The 27,349-nt window shown below is 39.5% G+C and overlaps 1 protein-coding gene and 1 pseudogene across 1 annotated transcript in view; one reads left to right on the top strand and one right to left on the bottom strand.

The window, feature by feature from the left end:
• Window positions 1–27,349, bottom strand: part of LOC145391411 (UPF0047 protein YjbQ) — a 429,434-nt gene that overhangs the window by 18,008 nt on the left and 384,077 nt on the right. The window lies entirely within an intron of this gene.
• Window positions 14,232–14,352, top strand: LOC145391580 (5S ribosomal RNA; annotated as a pseudogene).

Here is a 27,349-nt window from a genome sequence, read left to right as displayed (position 1 = left end):
AAATTTGATATCTGGTCTATCAAGATACAATACACTCCCAATTCTCCGTTGTCGCAATGTCCAGCCCAATGCAACGTTTGGTGCTTTTTGTCCAGCTCTAAACATTATCTGGTGGAATTTGGCAATATCCAGTGCTGAAAAAGGAAGCAATTTGTGGTAATATGTATTTTTCAGCAGTAATGTGTATTATCTGACTCAGTCATGGGACCCAATCGCCCTGTGGGCAGACCCCACAGCACTGCAACACACACCAGGCAATCACAATGCATTGTGGGAGTGTCATAAATGACTTTGTGTCATAAAATACCTTGTGGTTCTTTGTGCTTGAGTTGTAGTTGAGTTATATATATATATTTTAGACTTGTGGTCGAGCGGCTTTTATATCTTGTAGTAGCTTCCTCATTTGTCATGTAGTGACAGGAGAGGTAAAGAATAGTATGGAACTATTTTTATTTGTCTTGGAAATATTAACAAGTCTCTCACACGGAACGAGTATAAGTCCCGGGTAGCTACCTCCCTGTCTCGCTATCTGTCTCTCTCTCTCAAATTGCCAAGCCCTTCTCCCGTCACCTGTCTCCTCTGAGGCCTGTCTACTTCTCTCTTGCCTGTTCTGTGGCTAATCTCCGTCTGAGCTCTCTTTCCTAAATTCTGGTGTAGCAGGGGTGTGTCACGTGTGTTCCTCGTGGATGGAAAGTTCTCGCAGCCTGTGTGTGAGCATGTGTGTATGTGTGTATATGGCCACTAGACGCTGTCGTGTGCCTATCAAGCATTCCTCGCGTCAGAGTGTGTAAGCATGTTAAGCACTGCTCGATTCTCGCAGACACAACACCTCTCATCATCTGACTCCCTGCTTCTATATATCTATTTATCTATCTATCTATATAATATGTAGTTCTACATACTGCTCGGCCGCGCAAAAATGGCGTACCATCGACATTTAATAGTCATAACATATTAATACATATTATATATACATTATAATGAACTTATAAGCTAATTAAGTGAAATACATAATATTGTAAAAGTAACATAATTGTATGAATATTGTATACATATAATATTCATAGTAAATAGTGATTATTCAGTAATAATACATTTAAACAAGCTGTATACATATTTGAATAAATGCAATGGTTGTTGTATAACACTTTGTAAGACGTGCATGTACAACAGATGTATGCATATAACTGTGCAATGGTAATACTGCTAGGTTATACATTACATATTTGAGTTATCACTTTAGTAATGTCTAATATTTCACCTAACTTGTATGATGATACTGGTAATACAGAATTGTGCTATAATTGTATGACTTATAATATTGTACTGACATTGTGGTACTACATAATTGTAACATTTTATGAATTGTTACAAAATATTGTGTTAATGCATAATTGTGTTGGCCTTATAATTGTAGTTACATTTTGTTAATGCAACTATTACATAAGTGTCTTGGCCTTATAATTGAAGTTAAAGTTACATAAAAGTTACATCTTGTTAATGCAACTGTTACATAATTGGCAAAGTGTAACATAATGCAATCGTTTGTCGTTACATAATTGTTACATATCGTTTGTAGGTACATAATTGTAGTTAGTGTAACATAATGCAATCGTTTGTCGTTACATAATTGTTACATATCGTTTGTAGGTACATAATTGTAGTTAGTGTAACATAATGCAATCGTTTGTCGTTACATAATTGTTACATATCGTTTGTAAGTACATTATTGTAGTTAAAGTTACATAAAAGTTACATCTTGTTAATGCAACTGTTACATAAATTGGTACATATTGTTTGTAGTTACATAATTATAATATGGAGTAACATAATTGTAATAACTGCAGTCCTAACATATGCTGCGGTCGATGAGAGTGATGATGTGTCATGCCACTTGTTTGTGGAGACAACAATTTGCTTTTTTGTTTGTAGTTTATGTGGTATTTTGACATATGTAGTAACACTTACCCTTATTTTCATTTGTTTGTTATGTGATCTTACCCTAATTCTCTTTTTTCTTTCTTACTTTTCTTTCTTTCTTTCTTTCTTTCTTTTTTTTTTTGTACGTATTGATTTTCCATAGTTTGTTTTTCTTAGCTTGTGTACGCTTTTTCCATGTTGTTCATGGTTGCATAATTGCTGGCTAATTTCCTTGGGATACTTTTTTAAAGTTTAGTTTATATTGCACAGGTATTACTGAAAATGATATTATATAGTCCCATGTTTTGTTATTTTATATAAAAAATATATACATATATACAGTATTAACTATACACACTGACTCGTTGTTCACCTGTACCTATCGTGAGTAATATGTGTGTCAGCACTGTGTGGAAATCATTGTCTTCACGATTGTGTTGAAGATGTTCACTCTTGCTAACGTCATTTGTGTTGGCCATTTTTTTTTTTTTTTCCTCTCTCTAGTTTACCTTGTAACTAAATTATATGTTTCCACTAGGTAGCTTTAATTAATAATTGTTTAATGCAGTTCTTTTAATCGCTCACTGAGTAACTGTGATGGTATATTTTCTTTATTACTTCGTAGATGTAATAATGTATAGTTGTATGTATGAAACACGTATTTTATGTAGGTATAAATGGTAACACTCGTTGGTAGTAAATAAAAGTTATAATAAATGAATGAATATATACTGTGTAGAATATTTATTGTTGGTGCAAGTATTTAATGACTGAATTATGAAGATAATTGAAGTAAGTATGTGTATTTAAGTTGTAACTATACAGCACGTTTTATATGTTTGTGCAGAAGCTTATTGTCTATCACTGTGTATTGTATAAGGGAAGTAACTATGTAACTCACTAATTTTTACCGTGGTGGGAATGGTGTTAGTGGTGGTGAAGGTGGTGTGTTGACTGACGTGGCGTCTTTTCAGCAAGCACGCATGATGACCTCAACTTCCCACACTGGTAGCTGTGGTGAGTGAATGAGTAGCGATGAGTAACTTGAGTGAAGATGAGTAAGATGAGTTATGAGTCGTGTCTCACTCTTCGTTTGTTTGTTCCGTTTTTCTATGTCGATGTTTTCTCGGTCCTTTTCTCTAGTGATTTACTCGTTGTGGGATGAAGACTGCCGCTACTTGTAGGTGCGTGTAGAAGATTATACAGACGATGTAGAGTTGTTAATTGTAGTTGATTGTAGATGGTTGTAGTTCGCTGATTCGTCGTAGAAATTGCAAGATCGTATGAATATTTTGTTAAACTACTTGCAAGGCGTCGTGTGATCTCTTGACCTCTGCATCAGCATGATGATCTGGGAGACGGAGGGGGCTGGTTGGAGAGAAGCGTTAGGAGCCGGTTGTGTTGTTGGTTGAGAGAGAGAGATTCTTGTTTTCAATCTTGATATTTTTTGTAGGAATTTAATGTTGATTCGTAGACGAGGTTCGTATACGTTCGCTGCTACCAAATGTCATAAACGACTTTGTGTCATAAAATACCTTGTGGTTCTTTGTGCTTGAGTTGTAGTTGAGTTATATATATATATTTTAGACTTGTGGTCGAGCGGCTTTTATATCTTGTAGTAGCTTCCCCATTTGTCATGTAGTGACAGGAGAGGTAAAGAATAGTATGGAACTATTTTTATTTGTCTTGGAAATATTAACAAGTCTCTCACACGGAACGAGTATAAGTCCCGGGTAGCTACCTCCCTGTCTCGCTATCTGTCTCTCTCTCTCAAATTGCCAAGCCCTTCTCCCGTCACCTGTCTCCTCTGAGGCCTGTCTACTTCTCTCTTGCCTGTTCTGTGGCTAATCTCCGTCTGAGCTCTCTTTCCTAAATTCTGGTGTAGCAAGGGTGTGTCACGTGTGTTCCTCGTGGATGGAAAGTTCTCGCAGCTTGTGTGTGAGCATGTGTGTATGTGTGTATATGGCCACTAGACGCTGTCGTGTGCCTATCAAGCATTCCTCACGTCAGAGTGTGTAAGCATGTTTAGCACTGCTCGATTCTCGCAGACACAACACCTCTCATCATCTGACTCCCTGCTTCTATCTATCTATTTATCTATCTATCTATATAATATGTAGTTCTACAGGAGCAGTACACCTGACATGCCATAGCAATCATTAACCCCCCCTCCCCCCAGTGTCTTGCTCGTCACCATAGTGCTGTGACTTTCTTTTTGGCCCCTCAGTGCTCCTTGCTCTAGTGCTCTGACTACCGTATCCTAGTTCTGCGTGATGGCCAAGTTTGTGGCTACTGAGGCAGTACCAACACTAGATGTGAATAATTATATATTATGTACTGTACTGTTATACTATATGTACACCCATGAGCATTAATTTCTGCTCAGGGATGCCCCATTCCCACCCCTGTACACCAAGGGAAGAAGGGAAGGGGGAATGAAATGAGCTCCACCTGCCTCTACCCCAGGTTCCAACCTTTCCCCATACCCCTACCCAACCTCCCCCCCACCCATCATTCTTAACATCTCCAATTTACCTCACACTTAAAACTCTTGGTCACACTAATATTACAAAAACATAAAGCACTAAGATATGTAAAAAGAATGTATTTTAACAATCAACAGGCTGCAGCAAGAAATTAATACATTGCAACACTGAGACTAAAACAATATCATAAACAATGGCCACCCCAGGCCTCATGCATTGGGCTCTCTGTTTATACTGTTCACACACACACACACACACACACACACACACACACACACACACATTACTACATAAAATGGAAGAGAAATCGGAAAGAATTATACTAACTGGAGATTTTAATACAAATATAAATTGGAATACTCTAGATATAATAAGCCAAGAAAGCTGTTGGGACCAAAAGCTCCTGGATCTCGTGCAAGAGTTTTTCCTAACGCAACATGTGAGGGAAACCACCAGAAAAAGAGGACTCGATGTACCTTCAGTGCTAGATCTCATATTTACTAGGCAAGAAAATGATACTGACAGTTTAATATATCACCCTCCATTCGGCAAAAGCGACCATGCAGTACTAAATTGCAACTTTAGGATAGCATATGACATAGTTAACAGCAATGAAAGTTACAAAAAGAGCCTAAACTATAAAAAGGGAAATTATCATGACCTAATGAAGTATTTCTTAGAAACTGATCGGGAAAATGAGCTTAGAGGACAAGATTTAAATGCTGTATATAAAAAATTCTGTGAATTTTATGAAATAGGAGTCCAGAAGTACATCCCACAGCACAAAGAAGCAGAAAAGAAAAGAAAGAAGTGGTTCAATACAGAATGTAAAAAATCAAAAGAAAAGAAGAGATTTGTTGTGGAATAGATACAGAAGACACAATAGTGAAAGGGCATATAATAATTACAAACAGGCAAGAAATGATTATACAAGAATAAGGAGGGATGCCCAAAAACAGTTTGAGGAGGGTATCATAAATAAAAGTAGTGATCAACCAAAGCTATTTTACAGCTACATCAGAAGCAAAACCAAAGTAAAAGATAAAATACAATCCATTACGGACAAGGGAACCACCTATACACAAGAGAAAGATATTTGTGAAGCACTAAATAAGAATTTCCAATCAGTTTTCACAGAAGAAAAAAATTTGAGAGGGACTATGTGGAATATGCATGCCCACACATACTACCAGATATACAAATAGCAGAAAAAGTAATACAGGAGAAGTTAAGTAAGTTAGACAGAGGAAAAGCAAATGGTCCTGATGAAATTTCATGTTGGGTGCTACGAGAATGTGCAAAGGAGTTGAGTAAACCATTATTTTTAATTTTCAAGAAATCCTTGAGCCAAGGTAACCTACCTGATATTTGGAAGAAAGCAAATATTGTCCCCTTATTCAAGAAAGGAAACAGACAAAATCCACTCAACTACCGACCAGTATCGCTGACCAGTGTTGTAAGCAAGGTATTAGAAAAGCTTATAAGAAAAGCTTGGGTAAATCATCTAGAAGAACACAATATGATAACAGAAAGACAGTTTGGTTTCAGAAAAGGAAAATCATGTGTTACTAATCTGTTGAGCTACTATGACAGAGTAACAGACACAATACAGGAAAGAGAAGGATGGGTGGACAGTATCTATTTAGATTTCAAGAAAGCATTTGACAGTCCACACCAAAGACTTTTATGGAAACTGTACCATCAAGGAGAAATTCGAGGCAAACTGGTTTTTTGGATGAAAGATTTTCTCATAAAAAGAGAAATGAGAACAGTACTAAGGGGAAATTACTCATCACGGAAAGAAGTGACTGGTGGAGTACCACGTGCTCAGTGCTGGCACCAATCATGTTTTTAGTGTATATAAATGATATAGACAGTAACACTGGAAATGAAAGCTATCTATATATGTTTGCAGATGATGTAAAAATACAAAGGAGAATTACTAACACAGACTCTTGTAAAGAGCTACAAGAAGAATTAAATAAACTTCATGAATGGAGTAATACATGGCAAGTGGAATTCAATGTGGACAAGTGTCATGTAATCAAGTTTGGTAAAAGTGGAAAAAGACCTAATTGGGATTATACATTAGGAAATAAAACCCTACACACATCAGAAAGAGAGAAGGACCTAGGTGTGATTATCAATAACAGACTATCTCCGGCTGACCACATCAGTGAGAAGGTATGGAACAAGTATACACTGCTTGCAAATATGAGAATAGCATTCACATACATAAATGAAGACATGATAAGAAGGATAACAACATCATTCATTAGACCAACCCTGGTGTATGCAACAGTAGTCTGGAGTCCTCATCTCAATCAACACATTGAAAAGATTGAAAAAGTACAAAGGGCTGCTACAAGATGGGTACCAAGCTTAACCCCTACACCATGGGCATGTTTACCGATGTTTTGCGTGTGCCGCGGGGTTATTCGGGCTCCGACAGACTCTCAAAAAATATTTGCCAAAAATCAGTTATTAGTCCTACAATATTAAAATTACATATGCCTATGGCACATACCTTCAGCTTTCTCCTGGAATGTTTGTTGAGCCTTCGTCAGTTACCGTAGGACTTGTGGAGATCTCTGAAGTTGGGTAACGAAGTCTCCACTTTACACTTCCCAACAACCCGTAATATAATTACCACAGCCAGATATTAACACTATAAACACTACTCTATGATTTTCAAGTAGTTTGGGATCCATACTAAAAAAAAAAAAAACACTGTGAAAGCAATGAAAATTATGAGCGCGTCTGACCGCCGCACTTGCGCTAGTTCGCTCTTGGTACTCTGTCATTTATTATTCATAAAACCCCTCACACTTTATATTTCTATTACTATATAACACTTATATATATCTACAGTCTTTATCCATAAGTTTCCTTCAGTAGTATTAGTTTATTGTCACTCTAGGGATTCAATTTCTTTCAGTAAAATACGTAGCATTCACTTTCTCGTCCTGTATACTAGCATTGAGAGTGAATGTCACTTTCATCTTCACTCTCAGAACTCATAGTATTCAGACATGCTAGAGTGAAACTTTCACTTTCATTACTCCTAGGGTATATACTCGTATTCTTATAATACTACTCATTTACATTTCTATTTACGTTCTCTATTTTATTTACGTTATTTACATTTCTATTTTATTTACACTGTGTTATGCACTGTCACTTGAAGTAACTTATAAAACTATTTTCCATTGTTCACGTATATTTACATTCATTACTTTCACTTGCTGTTTACACATTATTTACACATTATTTACAATTCCACTTGCACTGTTTTACTCAATAGAAAGATCGTAGTCACTCTTTTATCAATTGTCAGCCCTTTACCTCTTTCCACACGAGGTTTAGTAGGGGGTAAAGGTCACAGGGCCCTTTGCATGGGGGTGAAAAAGGCCCTGAAGTCAGCAAGAGGAACAGACGTACCTCCTCTTCAGAAGATGAGAGAGAACTGATAAGGGAGGGCCAGGGTAGAGGCCTACTTAGGGGATATTCAGTACTACCAACGTAGCTCTTGAAACAGCTATGTATTTCACTGAAATGATTGGCAGGAAATCTAGACAATACATTATAAATTAGGTAGTTCCAGGTGAATGTAAATATCACTTAGGCTTCTCCCTTCCCTCCTTATATGTATAATTATTACGAAAATAGATTATACGGCATATTTCAAGGGGAAAAAAACAGTGAAAATTAGCGAACGAGGTGCACGTGAGGTGTAGCCAATTCCAGGTGTATGGCACTCTTACTTACCTTATTTCTTTCTTGTATATATTATTTGGTATAAGAATAGGGCATAGGGCTTATTTCAATGGATGAAATCAGTGAAAAATTCCAGGGAAGATTTACTTAGCGTAGCATGGCCGGGCAGGCGAGAGGATAGGGTAATGGAGGGGGGGTAGGGAGGGGAGTCAAGAACGGAGAGAAATGGCTAAATTGTCAACAATGGATGGGAGTACAGATGAGATTAGGAGTGCTGACTAGTGTTGGACATTGGCAGTACTGATAGATGATACAAGCCCCCACTTGGAAGCCCGGGTGAATTCAAAATAACACAGATTCACAAAAGCGACGCCCCGCGGTATGATCCCTTGCTCCCAAGCGTCACGAAAGTGACGCCCCGCAGTTAAGGGGTTAAGGGATCTAAGCTACGAAGAAAGACTAAATAAACTGAATCTACCAACACTACAGGAGAGAAGGAAAAGAGGTGACATGATAATGCTATATAAATGCATATCAGGGAAGGAGAAAATAGACATAAATGATTACTTAACCTATGGGGAAGCATCAGCAAGAGGACACTGCAAAAAACTGCATAAGAAGAGAGGTGATAAAGACGTAAGGAAATTCAGTTTCCCAAACAGAGCAACTGATCAGTGGAATGCACTACCGAATGAAATAGTGTGTGCCAAAACAATTCACAAATTTAAGGATATGTACAATAAATATGGTTTAAGACATGAGGCAGTACGAGCTTGACTCATTCCTGTAAAGATACAATTAGGTAAGAACATACACACACACACACAAACACACACACACACACACACACACACACACACACACACACACACACACACACACACACACACACAGGATAGCATATGACACAGTAAACAGCAATGATAGTTACAAAAAGAGCCTAAACTATAAAAAGGGAAATTATCAAGACCTAAAGAAGTATTTCTTAGAAGTTGATTGGGAAAATGAGCTTAGAGGACAAGACTTAAATGCTGTATATAAAAAATTTTGTGAATTTTATGAAATAGGAGTCCAGAAGTACATCCCACAGCACAAAGAAGCAGATAAGAAAATACAGAAATGGTTCAATACAGAATGTAAAAAATCAAAAGAAAGAAGAGATTTGTTGTGGAATAGATACAGAAGACACAATAGTGAAAGGGCGTACAATAATTACAAACAGGCAAGAAACGACTATACAAGAATAAGGAGGGAAGCCCAAAAACAGTTTGAGGAGGATATAATAAATAAAAGTAGTGATCAATCAAAGCTGTTTTACAGCTATATCAGAAGCAAAACTAAAGTAAAAGATATAATACAATCCATTACGGACGAGGGAATCACTTATACACAAGAAAAAGATATTTGTGAAGCACTAAATAAGAATTTCCAATTAGTTTTTACAGAAGAAAAAAAATTTTGAGAGGGACTATGTGGAACACGCATGTCCACACATACTACCAGATATACAAATAGCAGAAAAAGTAATACAGGAGGAGTTAAGTAGATTAGACAGAGGAAAAGCAAGTGGTCCTGATGAAATTTCATGTTGGGTATTACGAGAATGTGCAAAGGAGTTATGTAAACCATTATTTTTAATTTTCAAGAAATCCTTGAGTCAAGGTAAACTACCAGATATGTGGAAAAAAGCAAATATTGTCCCCTTATTCAAGAAAGGAAATAGACAAAATCCACTCAACTACCGACCAATATCACTGACCAGTGCTGTAAGCAAGGTATTAAAAAAAACTTATAAGAAAAGCTTGGGTAAATCATCTAGAAGAACACAGTATGATAACAGAAAGACAGTTTGGTTTCAGAAAAGGAAAATCATGTGTTACTAATCTGTTAAGCTACTATGACAGAGTAACAAACACAATACAGGAAAGGGAAGGATGGGTGGACAGTATCTATTTAGATTTCAAGAAAGCTTTTGACACAGTACCACACCAAAGACTTTTATGGAAACTGTACCATCAAGGAGGAATTCGAGGCAAACTGTTTTGTTGGATGCAAGACTTTCTCATAAAAAGAGAAATGAGGACAGTACTAAGAGGAAACTACTCATCATGGAAAGAAGTGACTAGTGGAGTACCACAGGGTTCAGTGCTGGCACCAATCATGTTTTTAGTGTATGTAAATGATATAAACAGTAACACTGGAAATGAGAGCTATCTGAATATGTTTGCAGATGATGCAAAAATACAAAGGAGAATTACTAACACAGACTCTTGTAAAGAGCTACAAGAAGAATTAAATAAACTTCATGAATGGAGTAGTACATGGCAAATGGAATTCAATGTGGACAAGTGTCATGTAATCAAGTTTGGTAAAAGTGGAAAAAGACCTGATTGGGATTATAAGTTAGGAACCCTATATACATCAGAAAGAGAGAAAGACCTAGGTGTGATTATCAATAACAGACTATCTCCGGCTGACCACATCAGCGAGAAGGTACGGAACATGTATACACTGCTTGCAAATATGAGAATAGCATTCACATACATAAATGAAGACATGCTAAGAAGGATAATAACATCATTCATTAGACCAACCCTGGAATATGCATCAGTAGTCTGGAGTCCTCATCTCAAAAAGCACATAGGCAAGATTGAAAAAGTTCAAAGGGCCGCTACAAGATGGATACCAAGCTTAAGGGACCTAAGCTTGAAGAAAGACTAAATAAACTGAATCTACCAACACTACAGGAGAGAAGGAAAAGAGGTGACATGATAATGCTATATAAATGCATATCAGGGAAGGAGAAAATAGACATAAATGATTACTTAACATATGGAGAAGCATCAGCAAGAGGACACTGCAAAAAACTGCATAAGAAGAGAGGTGATAAAGACGTAAGGAAATTCAGTTTCCCAAACAGAGCAATTGATCAATGGAATGCACTACCGAATGAAATAGTGTGTGCCAAAACAATTCACAAATTTAAGGATATGTACGATAAATATGGTTTAAGACACGGGACAGTACGAGCTTGACTCATTCCTGTAAAGATACAATTAGGTAAGAACAATTAGGTAAGAACACACACACACACACACACACACACACACACACACACACACACACACACACACACACACACATTAACAAGGCAGTTAGAAGTATAAACTCTTGACTAATATAAGAGTAGCCTTTCATTATATGGATGAGGAGATGAAGAAAAAATTTATAGTAGCCATGATACGCCCCAGGTTAGAATATGCAGTAGTAGTGTAGTCCCCATACAAAAAGAAAAATATAAACAAGATTGAGAGAATACAAAGAACAGCAACCAAAATGGTCCCCAGTCTGGCAGATCTGTTATACAGAGAGAGGCCGGAAAAGCTGGATTTGCCTTCTTTAGAAGAAAGGAGAAAGAAAGGAGACATGTTTGCAGTGTTCAGGACCATGGTGGGAGTAGATAAAATTGACAAAAAAAGATATGTTTTTATGGGATAAGAGAGCAACAAGAGGACACGGAATGAAACTGAAGAAACCAGGCTGCTTGAAGGATATCAAGAAATATAGTTTTCCTTATAGATGTATAGACCTGTGGAATAGCCTGGACAAAGAGATCGTCCAGTCTAAAAACTTAAACGAGTTTAAAGCTAAATTTGACTTACTGAGAAACAGAGATGGGACCCCACGAGCGCAGCTCATTTCTTGTATATCACAATTAGGTAAATTAGGTAAATACACACACACACACACACACACACACACACTGGCACAGTGGTAACGTTATCGCTTGCCATCTGGTAGACGGGAGTTCGTGCCTCGCTCAGGTTGAGAAAAGTTTCACTGACGAAGTGGGTGGTTACTGTCCCCCTTGAGCAAGGTGATGGGTGTGTACGTGTGTGAAGGTTACAGCCTTGCCCTTAGATCAGACTATATGAGCCACAGTGTAGAGACTCAAACAGTGTGCTCATACGCAGCTTACTCCGCCCCCAGAATAGGGCTCCTCCTACTTTTCTTAGTGTCTACGTCACTTGGAAACTGATTCTGTCTGACGGTCTCAGGTGACATTCCACCTCCTCCCACTCTCTTATAGTTCTCGCTATATATATATATATATATATATATATATATATATATATATATATGTGTGTGTGTGTGTGTGTGTGTGTGTGTGTGTACAGTATGTATTTACCAATTTGTAGTATACAGGTATTGAGCTTAGCTTGTGTTGTCCTGTCTCAATATCTTGTGTGTGTGTGTGTGTGTGTGTGTGAGCTATGTTTGCATGCATGCGTGAGAGAGAGAGAGAGAGAGGCTGCATCTGTTTTACCTGCGGGTATTTACCATGCTTGTCTCAGGGGAATACTCTCTCTCCCTCCCTCCCTCCCTCTCTCTCTCTCTCTCTCTCTCTCTCTCTCTCTCTCTCTCTAATTTTCTAACATTCCTTTTTTTCCCGTTGGTATTTACACGGGTGTCAATTAATTTGAAGTTATTACAAGAATTATTGTCAAATATATAGGTCTGTAGCATTAATATTTCGTTGCATTCACAAACTGTTTCGTTATACCTAACCGCTTACTCATATTACAATGAACTTATCACCATTTCATCATGGAAATTGTATAAATAATTGTGTGTTAAATGAAAATATAGTTATGGTGCACTGATAAAGCCCTAGAGGTACGTTTGTCATGACTGGGTCCACATTCATTTATTTAGCTTGTTACACACACCCCTTGGGTTCTTGGTGATAATGCATTGCGCAGGGACAAGAAAATCCTTTAAGCATCTTACATGAACATTTGAAGCTCATACTTGAACATAAATCCCCTAACAATTATTAATCTTACTGTAGTCAGTTATTATTCACCATAAAACTATTCACTCACTGCATACCTTGTTTATTAGGCAGATTTTGATCAGGAACTGCTCCAGACTTTAGCAGTCTTTTTCTGATTGGTGGTGGTGTCCCCAGCAACTTGCTTTGCAGATCTTTTGCATACTGTTGCGAGCTGAAGTGCCTTTCACAGACACGGCCAGTGGGAGAAACCTTGTCCTTCGGTCCACACAAATGTATCCACTTTTGCCTGTTGATTTTATCATTTGGCATGCGAAAGCATATCAGAAACTTGCCATCTGATGTCTTCCCTGAACACCCAAACACACTGCACATCGTGAAAAATATTTTAACTTGATGAAACGTATAAAATAAAGCAGGCTATGCGTCACAAATGGCTGGTAAAAACACACTGTTGTCCTGCTCCTGTGAGCGAGACAGCCATCCAAGTGACGTCACGGGTCAAGGCCACCAATCATAGATGACCTGCGCAAAACCGACCTTATTTTGGTCCAGAGATGAGCACACTGTTTGAGTCTCTACACTGTGATATGAGCTCTCAGCTCCCTTCCAGGAGGGTAAAAGCTGACGATCACGACCATCAAGTGATCCTGACCGACCCGGTGAATTACACACACACCACCAAAAACAAACACTTAGGAAAGAGGTGAATATGAAGACCAGGCAGAGAGTATAATTCAGAGTTTAAGAGCATTATTACATGGAGTGGAAGGGAAATCTGAAAGAATTATATTAACTGAAGATTTCAATACAAATATAAATTAGAATACTCTAGATATAAGAAGCCATGAAAGCTGCTGGGATCGTAAGCTCCTGGATCTTGTGCAGGAGTTTTTCCTAACACAGCTTGTAAAGGAACTATCAGTACTAGATCTTATATTTACTAGACATGAAAATGGTACTGACAATATCACGAATCACCCTCCATTCAGCAAAAGCGACCATGCAGTATCAACTCCCCCCATCTCGGCAGATTTTTAACCTATGACCTTCCCCAATCCCGGCAGATTTTCTTTTTTTTTTTTCTTTTTTTTTTTGGCTAAAACCTCCGCTTTTTATGAGAAACATCAAAAATTCATGGGGAAATCGTTCACCTGAGGTTTAAAATGCCAATACAGGTAACACTACCTTTACCTGGCTGTGTTTTCTATGGGGTCTGGCTCCAGAGAAAACATGTTCTATGGGAGGGGTAACTATTCCAAACCACTCATTATAAGTACTTATTTACTTATTTGGTACGAATTTATATGTAGTACAAGAGCATAATGCCACGTTGAGTACACCGCTTCCCGTCCGATCAGCGAAGTTAAGCAACGTTGGGTCTGGTTAGTACTTGGATGGGTGACCGCCAGGGAACACCAGATGCTGTTGGCATCCCTACGTGTCAAGTGGGGTTGGTGGAGGATTAGTGCCCCTCCCTGTAAAACAATTAACTCTAAGCCCTTGACCACCCCGTTTGGGATACATGGCGTCTGGCAATGGATGGATGGGACAAGAGCATATTGGTTTTCACATAGTAATATAGGCGATATAAGCGTTGTTTCACTCACCAAACACATCAACATACCGCAACTTTTTGGCGACATTACCTGATCATCATTTCTGACTGTTTCTTCCTCTAAAGCTACATAAACTTTGTCCTCCACATTGCCATCGATTGGGGAACCATTCTGGCCTTGAATTTCGTACTGTGGTGCAACATGTCTTTACTGGCCAGGTCACGGGTAACAGGTGAGTTGCCAAGGCAATGGCATGCAGGGGGGGAGGGGGGGAGGTCATGCGGGGTAAGGCATTGTCCCTGCCCGGAATTGGGTAGAGGAAGGTGTCCCGTGTATATGTACCAAAAATCATGTGCGTGAAAAATGTGCAAATGACTGACCTTGCACTTGCGGTATGTTTATATACGTCAATGGAAGTCACAGTGACAAAACGTTAGGACGTACTGTATATATACGTCAACGGGACGTGGCGGGTTAAACTGCGACTTCAGGATTGCATATGGCATAGTTACCAGTAATGAGAGTTACAAAATGAGTCTAAACTACAAAATGGGCAACTATCATGACTGAAGGAGTACAGGTAAGCCCTTAATTCACGCGAACATTTTTCACGCGATTTCGGTTATCCACGAATTTTTCGTACAATAATTAAAACATAAAATTATAGTATTCAAATAAATACTTTTAATATACATGAGAAATAAATAAAATATAAAAATGCCTACCTGCTGCCCGTGTGCATACATATGTGTGTGTGTGTGTGTATGTGTGTGTGGGAGGTCGGTCTACCACGCACCACAGTCAGTTTGAATCCGACGGTCGAACCATGCATGACTGGCCCATCGTTATTTGTGGCTTATTTTTCTGCCTTCCAGTGATTGCTTGCCTTGTCTGCCAACATGGGGCCTAAGCATAGTGCTAGTGATGCATGTGGTAATACACCAAAACGGACTAGTAAAGTGATGTTGCTGACAGAAAAAGTTAAAGTGTTGGACAAACTTCAGGGAGGAATGTCGGCAACAATTCTCCGTCAGGACGATTCCCCGTCATTTATTTACATACCAGTTTATTTAGCAAGTACAGTACATTAGTTTTTTACTTATATGAGTTATAAAATCCCCCTGAAAATTAGTTATTAAAGTATTAATTAATCAATAATAAGTATAATAATAGAATGATGGGGAATTGTCCATGTTTTGACGGAGAATTGACTTGATGGTGAAATGTCTCAGAACCGTATGTTTGGGGTGAGTCAACTGTTCATACAATAAAGAAGGAGAACGTAGCATATGGGAGACAGTGAGGGCTAGTGCTCCGGACAGCTAAAGTGTCTCCACCTACGCCTGTGAATTGTCTTGGAACCTGTGAATTGTCTTGGAACCGCATGTTTGGGGTGAATGAGTCAACTGTTCATACAATAAAGAAGGCAGAATGTAGCATACGGGAGGCAGTGAGGGCTTGTGCACCAGGCTGCTGAAGTGTCTCCACCTATGCCTGTGCTTGTCAGGTTTCAGTGTTAAATTTCTTACATTTTTGTTGTTTTTCATACTTTATGCTAGTTTATAAGGTGTATGTTGTGCATAAACATATTATTCAGATGTAATATACTTAATAGACATGCGTAATGGGGTGCTTCTGAAAAGCCTAGTATTCAGTCAGATGGCTCCACTGTAGCAGTAAACACATTCCCGTGCTGTTTAAAAAGCATAATTTTATTTGTTAAATATTTACACTGTTGTGTGAAATTGTGAATCATGGTAATGTCATATGCCGTAATATAAATAATACAAATAGAACACGTATATATAACGTATCATGAATTGTTTATATTTATCATAAACTGAAATTAAAATATCACTGATGGCATGTGATGGCAATCCGCCATTTCAGTGGTCTTATATTATTTAATTTCTGCTACTTTTAGTGCAAGTTAGATTCTTAATACATAGTTTGTTCAGAGTGTAAAGTACGCCTAGTGGGTATCTTGACTCATCCAGTCTCTATGTGGGCAGAAATTTAATATTGAGTAAATACTGGCATTCACCATCATAAATCATCCGGTCTGAGGAACCGTCCCAAAACCAAGATCGTTTACGCGTCATTTTTTGCCCGGTCTCACCGAGGACAGACGACTGGGGATGGTAAACCAGCCAAGACATCGCCTCCAAGTGATCCACAAGATTCACACGGAGTCAAGTTCAGCATTCACGATTATATATATATATATATATATATATATATATATATATATAAATATATATATATATATATATATATACATTTTATATATATATATATATATATATATATGCAAACGTGAGAACACATGACGAGTAAATACTACTGCATCCTCTTAAATGTCTACCCCCAGTGAGATTGCATCCAGGTCAAGAGGACTGGTATGTGCACAAGCTACTGACTCAGTCAGTGGAAGATCTTACAAACATATGTGTGTGGACAGGTGGCCTGGAGACAGTTCTCACATGACCATACCATTAGGGACTTGCCAAGAGGGGGCAATGTGTGCGAGATATTGATGATAAGATGACCTTAAGGTATTTATTTGGTAGGTACTTGGTGAAATGTAAAAATTAAAATAACCATTAGTTCTCAACAGAAAAAGAAAACTTCACTGTAACACTTTATTTACAAAAAGCTACAATGATACATATGAATATGACTCACTCATGGTGCAAGGAAGCTGCAGGGGAAGGTCTCTCTCTCTCTCTCTCTCTCTCTCTCAGCTTAACAGTCAGGAACTCACATTACTGAACTATGTGCGTTTGTGGGTGTGTCCATTTACGACAGTAATGTAACCAACGTCGGGTACAGGGACATGAGAAATGGGCGTAGCTTAGTTAACAGCTAGAGAGGCAAGATGTGGGAATGACAATTACACAAAGATATCGCTCAGTGAAACACATTGCCTATACATAGTCACTTATGAACCAATGACGAATGTTATGAATATAGCTCGTTTCTACTCTGAGTGAATCCGTGACATTACACGCCATCAAAATAAAATTTTTCATGGAAACTTGACATCCCTCGTGAAAAAACTTAAACACGGGACTGTCTTGTGGTGCGCATGCGTGAAGGAAGCGAGCAAAATGTTGAATGCCAGTATTTACTCAACATTAAATTTCTGCCCACATAGAAACTGGATGAGTCTAGATACCCACTAGGCGTACTTTAGAGTCTGAACAGACAATGTATTAAGAACCATAATTTGCACTAAATGTAGCAGTAATTAAATAATATAGGGTCACTGGAAGGACGGGTTGCCATCACATGCCATCAGTGATATTTTAATTTCCGTTTATGATAAATATAAACACTTCACGATACGTTATATATAGGTGTTCTATTTGTATTATTTATATTTCGGCATATGACATTACCATGATTCACATTTTCACACAACAGTATAGATATTTAACAAAGAAAAATATGCTTTTTAAACAGCACTGGGAAGGTGTTTACTGCAACAGTGGAGCCATCTAGCGGAATACTAGCATTGAAAGCACCCCATTATGTGCACACAAGGGCAGAACATATACGCGAATTTACCACATACGCGAGGGGTCTGGGAACCTAACCCTCGCGTGAATTAAGGGCTTACCTGTATTTCTAAGAAATAGATGCTTAGATGACAAGCTTTAAATATTATATACATAAAATTCTGTGACTTTTATGAAAAAGGAGTCCAAAATTACATCCATCAGCACAAAGAAACTGAGATGAAAATAGGGAAATGGTTTAATACAGAATGTAAAAAATCAAAAGAAAAAAAAAAAGATTTGCTGTGGAATAGATACAGAAGACACAATAGTGAGAGGGCATATAACAATTATAAACAGGCAAGAAATTATTATACAAAGATAAGGAGGGAGACTCAAAGACATTTGAGGAAGACGTTATAAATAAAAGTAGTGATCAACCTGAACTATTTTACAGCTACATCCTAAGCAAAATCAAAGTTCCATTAACCCCTAAAAGACGGGCATCATAATGTTTTGACACCCAGGACGGGCATAATCGGCGTGTGCGATATGGTGGGGGATTTGTGGGGGGAGAGGTGTGGAGTGGTGTGGGGGTTGTGGGGTGGTGCAGGGATGGGGACTATGTGCTTGGGGGGGTGACTGGTGGGGATGGTAAGTGTGGGGTTGGGTTGGGGGTGGTTAAGTGTGGGGTTGGGTTGGGGGTGGGGGGGGGAGAAGGGTGGGGGTGGCAGTGAGGTTTGGAGGGGTGGAGTTGTTTGGGGGGTTTGGGAGAGTGGGGGTTTGGGGGGTATGAGAGTGGGGGGTGGAGGGGGTAGGGGGTTGGGGGTGGTGGGGATAGGGGGAGGGCCATAGGGGGTGGGGGATAGCGGGTGGTGGGTGGTGAGGGGATGTTGATGGGTGGTGGGATATGGTGGGTGGTGAGGGGATATTGGTGGGTGGTGGGGAAGTGGCTGGGGGGATTGGGGATTATGGGGCTGTGGGGGATGGGGGTGGGGGTGGGGAGGTAGGGGTGGAGAGAGGGTGGGGTTAGGGGTGGTAGGGGGCTGTCGAGGGTATTGGGGGGATGGTGGGAAGAGTTGGGGGGCAGTGGGGGTTTGGGGGTGGGGTGGTGGGGGGAGGGTGGGGGTCAGGGTGGGGGTGGGTGGTGGGTGGTGTGTGGGTGTGGTGGTAAGGGGGTGGGGTGGGGGTGGGGGGGGTGACCACATATGTGGACACCCGTCTTTCTGGTCCTAATACCTTTGGACAGCATATGTGGACACCCGTCTTTTAGGGGTTAAGGACAATGGGATCATCTATACACAAGAGAAAGATATATATGAAGCACTGAATAAAAATTTCCAGTCAGTTTTTACAAAAAAAAAAAATTTTTTGAAAGAGATGATATTGAACAGGCATGCCCACACGTATCACCAGATATACAAATATCAGAAAAAGTAGTACAGGAAGAGTAATGTAAATTAGACAAAGGAAAAGAAAATGGTCCTGACGAAATTTCAGGCTGGGTGCTACATGAATATGCAGAAGAGTTAAGTAGACCATTATATTTCATATTCAAGGAATCCTTAGGTCAAGGTAAACTACCTGATATTTGGAAGAAAGCAAACATCGTTCCCCTATTCAAGAAATGGAATAGACAGAATCCACTCAACTACCAACCAGTATCACTGACTGGTGTTGTAAGTAAGATACTAGAAAAGTTGATAAGAAATGCTTGGGTAAACCATCCAGAAGAACAAAGTAGGATAACAGAAAGGCACTTTGGTTTTAGAAAGGGAAAATCATGTGTTTCTAATCTATTAAGCTACTATGACAAAGTTACAGAAACATTACAGAAAAGAGAAAGATGAGTGGATGGTATCTATTTAGATTTCAAGAAAGTATTTGACAGAGTACCGCACCAAAGACTTTTATGGAAACTGTACCATCAAGGAGGTATCCAAGTCAACCTGTACTGTTGGATGCTGGATTCTGTCAGAAAAAGGGAAATGAGAACAGTACTAAAGGGAAATTACTCATCATGGAGGGAAGTGACTAGCAGAGTTCCACAGGGGTCAGTGCTGGCACCAATTATGTTTTTAGTACAGTCAAGTCACCTAAGGCGAGGCTAATTGGTTCTGGATCGCACCCGTGCCACAGAAAACCGTGTCACAGAAATAACTAAACCTATGGGAAAAATGGTATTTGGTTTTGGACGTTCACCCAAAGTCCCCCTTTTCACCCCAGTTTTCCCCACTCACACGCACACAATCAAGCAATCAGTCAATACATATATTATATGCAACAACAGGCACAAAAATCGGGAGGGTGATCAGCCTTGTGTCTACTTGCGCAATGCCATGCACTGCAGATCAAGCGAAAAAAGCTTGGTCAAGGAGACACAGATCAGCTGACCAACCAAAACATTAAAGATGGCGGAGGCTGCCTGGTCAAGCACTGACTGAAGAAGTTTATTTATAATGTTTGTATGCTCAAGTGTCAACGAAACTCACATTTAACTCATTAATAATCATTCTTATATACGTGATAATGATGATGGGAGGCATTATACTTCACCTTAGCTCAGAGATGGGTGCTTCGTCACTAACCCGCTCATAGCAGTTTTATGAACAAACCTATAAACTAGTCACAATACCAAAAGAAACTTTAATGTTTCATTACTTAACACAATGAATTTGGTGAAATTTAACCTCCTCATAAAATAGAAAAAAGTCCACAGTTGGAGCTGAAGTGGTCACCATGTTCACTGTTTACAAACAAGGGAGCGTGCTGACCGCCAGGGGAATTTGCCCACCCGTTTCAAACCTTACTGCGCCTGCGCCATAGTATTTTATGCGTGTGGTTCATTTTGGGGGGGTCTGGCACCTTGCCGTGTCATAGAAGCACATGCCATAGGCGAATTGACTGTATATATAATAACATAGAGAGTAACACTGGAAATGGAGGCCATCTAAATATGTTTGAGGATGATGCAAAAATAAAAAGGAAAATTACAAACACAAATTCTTGCAGGGAGCTACAAGAATTAAATAAACTTCATGAATGGAGCAATAAATAGCAAATGGAATTCACTACCAAATGAAACAGTATGTGCCAAAACTATTCATAAATTTAAGGATATGTATGATAAAAATGGTTTAATACACGGGACAGTACGAGCATGACTCACTCCTATAAAGATACAATTAAGAAAGTACAATTAGGTAAGAGCACACAGTCAAGACATCATTGGATGCAGAAGTCCTTGCTGACTCGCGGGGACAATACGTCTAATCAGCAGTGAAGAAGAGGCCACCCTATTTGTGAATACGTGGAATGAGTGCACGAGTGGTGGTCCCATCTGATATTAGTGAAAAAACTGTAGACTTCAGTCAAATAAGAGCATAAGACACAGTGGAAGTTTATATTTTCTGCTTGGTTACATAATGGTGGAAGGAAATCCTCTGATGTTTATATCCAGTGAATCTGAATTTACAAGTTTTTCCAACAATGACCACAATAACGGAAGTATCAAACTGAACCAAACAAGAGTAGCAGACATAGAGAAAATGGCTGGGGGGAATGCCAAGGAGTTAAAAATGGTATGGTCAGTAATTAGAGAGCTTCAAACCAAGTTGGACTAAGTACACAGTGATGAACAAGAGAGAGATATATCAAAATTAAAAGTGAGTAATGATTCACCCTCAAATGAAATAGAACAGCTTATAAGAGAAAACAAGAGGTTGGAGGAAGTAAGGGATAGGATGAAAAGTGAACTCGAAGAGTATGAATAAAAAAAAAAGATGCAAGATAAACACATTAAGGAAATCAAGGATGAGCATAAGGGTTGGAAGAAAATTCAGGAAGAAGGGAAAATAAATCTAAAGGAAATTATAGAACATGAGAGGAAAGAAAACCACGAAAAGGTAGAAAAGGAAGTGGTTAAGGTACTAAAATGTAAAGGATCACTTGTCAGAGATGCAGCAGATAAGACAAAATGCGTGATTAGCTCAGGTTTGAGAGAAAAACCAATGTCAGTGAGGTCAGAAAGGGAAAGAGAAGAACTGAGAAAGGCAATGAAACTTGTGTCAATAGTTAGGGAAGGTAATGATGAAGCCCAAGAGGAGATAAAAGAAGTGTTTAGGCTAGGAAAATATGTGGAGGGAGGGGCAACGCCACTAAAATTTCAATCTAAGGTCACGGTAAATGAAATAATCAACAAGACCTGGATATCAGCAGATAAGCAGGGATTCAAAAACATCTGGATAAGGAGAGATGCAAATGAGGAAGAGAGGGCTAAAATAAAGGAACTTGTTAAGGAAGCTAAGGAAAAAAACAACCAGAGAATGGAAGAAGAGAAGACAGAGTTCTATTGGAGAGTTATGGATCAGGAACTGAGGAAGTGGTACCAAAAGAGAGAGGAAAAGAGAAGGAAAGAATAAAAAAAACAATGCAAAATGATTGAAAGTGGCAAACACTAAGGAAGATGGTCTAATCTCAGCAAGGCTAGAAATAGACAATTTCTTGAGGGTAAATGAGCCAGACATTATGTGCTTTGTAGAGAACAAGCTAAGAGACAATACTGAAATCCAAATGGGAGATAGGAAATACAAACTATGTAGAAGAGACAGAAAAGAAAAAATAAGAGGAGGAGTGATGATAACAGTGGAAAACAGCCTAAATGTGGATAGTGTGGAACTGGGAGAAGGTATGGCTGAAGTGATAAACATGATACTAAAAACCAATGGGAAAAGCTAGAGACACCGCAGTAGTATATGTCCACCCCAAGACAAGGGCATGGGATGAGGGGGAATATCAAGAGATGTTGTCAGACATGGTTGAATAACTACAGAAAGTGACTGAGAAAAGCAACAACATAATCCTGATGGGTGTTTTAATTGTAAAGAGGTAAACTGGAAGGAGTGAACTCAGGAAGCAGTGAGGATTCGTGGGGCAGTATACTGTTAAATATAGCAACAGATAATGTAATGTCCCAATGGGTCAAAGAGGAGACAAGATTTAGAGGTGATGACACACTTGCAAGACTAAATTTATTTCTAATCAAAGAACCTGATGCAACTGAATCTCCAAAATATCTGTGTCCTACAGGAAAAAGTTATCATGTAGTGACAGAGTTCCAAACGCTAGAAGGAAATGAGGAGACAAGAGAGCTATACAGGCATGGAAGATACAACTTCTGGAAAAGCAAACTTTATAGAATTGAGAAAATTTTTTGAAGAAGCAAATTGGCGAGAATTCAGGGAAACAATAGAGATACAGAACTGGGGAATCTTTCTAGACTTCTCAAAATAGGGTGTGGAAAAGTATGTGCCAAAAGTTAGTGGGAAAGAGAAATGAAGAAAAGACTGGTTCAACAAAAGGTGTATAATACCAAAAAAAGAAAGGGATAAAACATGGAACAAATAAAGAAAGAGAGGTAATGAAAGAACAAAGGAAGAATATAAAAGAACTAGAAATGAATATACAACAATACGTAGAAAGGAAGAGAGAAACTTGAAAAAACGTATAGATGACAAATGTAAGAAAAATCTAAATTGTTTTACAGGTTTGTTAATGTCAAAATGAAAGAAAAGGAAGGAATCAATAAGCTGAAAGTAGAAGGAAACGTCTATAAAGATGTGGTTATGCAAGCTGAAATAATGAACAAATGCTTGCAGTCAGTCTTTACTACAGAAAGCGACTTTGTGGTGGAGGGAATGACCAGAAATGTAGTGTTAAAAGATGTAAAAGTTGAAGTGCATGACGTGTACAAAATACTGGAAACTCAAGATGTGAGGAAGCCCCAGGACCACATGGAATCTCTAATACTAAAGGAAAACAGAGAACAACTGGCAGATAAGATTCACGGTTTAATTGTGTGTTCTCTGGAAGAAGGGAAAAAGCCTCAGGAATGGAAGAGTGCCAATGTAGTACCAACTTATAAGGGAGGGAACATGGAAGATCGTTTCGTTTTTAAAGGCTCCAACATGCTTGCATGCGTTGGCTTTGGTCACCTAATGGCAGCTCTCCATGCTGCACGATCCTGCAGCCTCCCTGTTCAGTACCTTAATCCTGAGGTCACACTTAATGACCTCGTCCCATGTCTTTCTCGGTCTACCCCTCATAAACCCACCCCCAATATCAACACTTCTCACCTTCCTCACCCAATTATCATCCCCCATCCTCTCCACATGTCCAAACCATCTCAATCTACCTCTCCTCATCACAACACCAATACACTCCAGTCCCATCCTACCTCTCAACTCTTCCATCGTAAACCCAGCTCCCTCGGACCTTGAACGCAGGGACGCACTACACATCCACCTAATCACTGTCATTTCTGTATGTCTGAGCCTGTGAATATCCTCCTCCTTTACTGTCCAGGTCTCATTACCATACAGCATTACACTCCTAACACATGCTGCATACAAAGACCCCTCAGCACGTAGGGAGAGTCCTCTCAATGTCAGGAGAAGTAACAGCTCCCTGAACTTCTTCCAACCACTTCTCACCCTAGCCACAGACCTATCTCCAGCCCCACTTCCAGCACACAACATGTCTCCCAAATAACAAAACTCTTCCACACACTCAAGAGATTCACCAACAAGTTCAAACCTTTCACGCCTGACAATCTTCACCTGCTCTCCCCAACACACTGCACACATAAAATTAGCATTATCTTGCAGTCTACCTCTGATAACACTACATCTCTTGTGCACCCATTTATCGCAAACACTGCACAAGATGGAATTACTTCCCACACCCTTGTAGCAAACTGCACATGGCCACTCTCCCTCGTCTTTGACAGTACCGCCACCAACCCTAGATATCATCACTTTTGTTTTATCTGCATTTACCCTTAAGCCCTTGTGCCCCATACCATCTCTCCACTTCCTAAACCTTTCCTCTGCCTCCCTTTCATTCTCTGCAATCAACACCAAATCATCAGCATACAACATCTCCCACAGGAATCCGTTTCAAAAGTCACGTGAGAGGGCTTCAAGTACAATGATAAACAACATGGGACTCAAAACTGACCCCTGATGCGCACCAACATTCACGGAAAACTCATCACTCAAATCTCCATTCACTCTTACCTGGGTGCGGGCACCCACATACATAGCCATAACCACCATAACCAGCCACTCCTCCAAGCCAAGCTTTCTCATTGCCCACTTCACCACTTCTCTAGGGACTCTGTCAAGGGCCTTTTCCAAATCAACAAAAACAAAATACAGATCCCTTCTCCTACCAATATATTTTTCCTGAAGCTGTCGAACAATGAATATGGCATCAGTGGTCCCCCTACCTGGCATAAACCCAAATTGCATTTCACCAATATTCACTCTTTCTCTTATCATACCTTCTAAAACTCTCTCCATTACCTTCATTATCTGATCTAAAAGCTTTATACCTCTATAATTTCCTCTTTCCAGGGCATCACCCTTCCCCTTATACACAATTACACTCTTCAGCCAATCATCTGGGACAACTAACTCATAAATAATCATATTTATCAAGTCAGTGGCTAACCTCGCCCCTATATCTCCAGAGGCCTTCAACATTTTGGCAGTCAACCCAGACACACCTGCTGCCTTCCCCACCCTCATCCTGCCTATTGCCTCACTCACAGCAGCAGCATCAATCAAAGGCCAAGGCCAGACACTGGATCTGCTGGCTCCAAACCTTCCCTGACCCAGACAAACTCCTCATTCAACAACTGGTTATAATGCTCTATCCATGCATCTTTAATATCCTCACTGTTGACCATTACCCTTCCTTCTTCATTCTTCACACACTGCTCACCTATAATATCCCGATTATCCCTCTTCATCTGATTTGCCACCTTAAATATCATATTTTTCCTTTCCCTATGATTTAGGTTATTAAATAAAAGTCTCTGTGACTCAGACTTCGCCCTGTATACCTCTCTTCAAGCCCCACGCTTGGCAGCCAAGTATTTCTCCTTGTTACGACCCTTCTTCCATTCCCGGAAAAGCCTTCCTTTCTCCTTAACTGCAGCTTCTACACCCTCATCCCACCACCAAGTTACTTTATGTCTTGGTGGGTCTCTTGTCCAACCACATATTACATCAGTAACTCTCAAGAGGTTGTTCTTGAGGGCTCTGTACCATTCATTAACGCCACTGTCTATGGCTCCCTGTTCAGCCACCATTCTCCTCATCTCGCTACAGAAGGCATATAAAACATACACACACACACACACACATATATACACTCAATCCTTAAGTAACACGTGGTTGGGTAACACATTTTTGTTCTAACGCAGTCAGCATAATGAGACAAGTCATGTCAACACGCGGAAAAACTCGAGCTCACGCGGGAAGTCAGCTGGCCTGGGGACGAAATTTGAAAGCCGCGCACTATGACGTCACCCTCTAACCTCTGGGTACATTTCCTGGGCGCATATTTCCATTCTGTATGGGTATTTATCTCAGTACCACAGCCAGCCACCTCAGCCAAACAGCCCTAGTGAGATGGGATAGGTTAGGGTAGGTTAGGTTGCTGAAATTTTGCCTGGGAAGCACAGTGGGCATATTTTCGTGAAAAACCTATGGTTAGTTTTGAAACGAATGGGCAAGCGTTGTTCCTGACTGAGGGTTCCTGGTGGTTTTTATGAATACGCATACAGAATGGAAATATGTTTTCTGGGCAAACTCTAGGCCGAACGGTTTGACGAAATTTATGGGTTTCGGCAATTTCAGGGGACAAAATGGAACGACAATGTATGCTAATGAGAAAAAAAAAAAAAAAAAAATCCTTGCGTTCTCGTAAGTTAGAGTTCAGTTCCACATTCTTCGTTTGATTTCATGCTTCCCAACACATTTTGGACCAACTGGGCATATGGTTATTAGTCCTTTCTCATGCCTCACCTAGTTCTTACCCACAATTATCATGGATTTTGCAGTTTTAAGGAACGAAATGGAACGAAAATGTTTGCTAATTAGAGGAAAAGTTACTCTTTCGTCCATGTGTTATCATAGCGTTCAGTTCCACATTCTTCATTCGATTTAATGCTTCCCAACACTTCCAACTAACTGAGCATACTGTTATCAATCCTTTCTCATGCTTCACCTAGTTCCACCCCATACTCATAATGGGTTTCGCAGTTTTAGGGGACGAAATGGAACGAAAATGTTTGCTAATTGGAAAAAAATACTTTCGTCTATGTGTTCTTGTTAGTGTTCAGTTCCACATTTTTCGTTCGGTTTTGTGCTTCCCAACACATTTAGGACCGACTGAGCATACGGCTATCAAGTCCTTTCTCGCGTCTCACAGACTCTACCTCACAGTCATATGGGTTTCGAGTTTTAGGAGATGAAACTGAACGAAAATGTTTGCTAATCACACACACACACACACACACACACA

The sequence above is a fragment of the Coenobita brevimanus genome, chromosome 18 (genome assembly GCF_032717465.1).
Source record: "Coenobita brevimanus isolate Jiangsu-jjx chromosome 18, ASM3271746v2, whole genome shotgun sequence".
In the NCBI taxonomy this organism is placed as follows: domain Eukaryota; kingdom Metazoa; phylum Arthropoda; class Malacostraca; order Decapoda; family Coenobitidae; genus Coenobita; species Coenobita brevimanus.
Note: the sequence above shows the minus strand (reverse complement) of the source record. Positions and strands in the feature narration are given on the sequence as shown.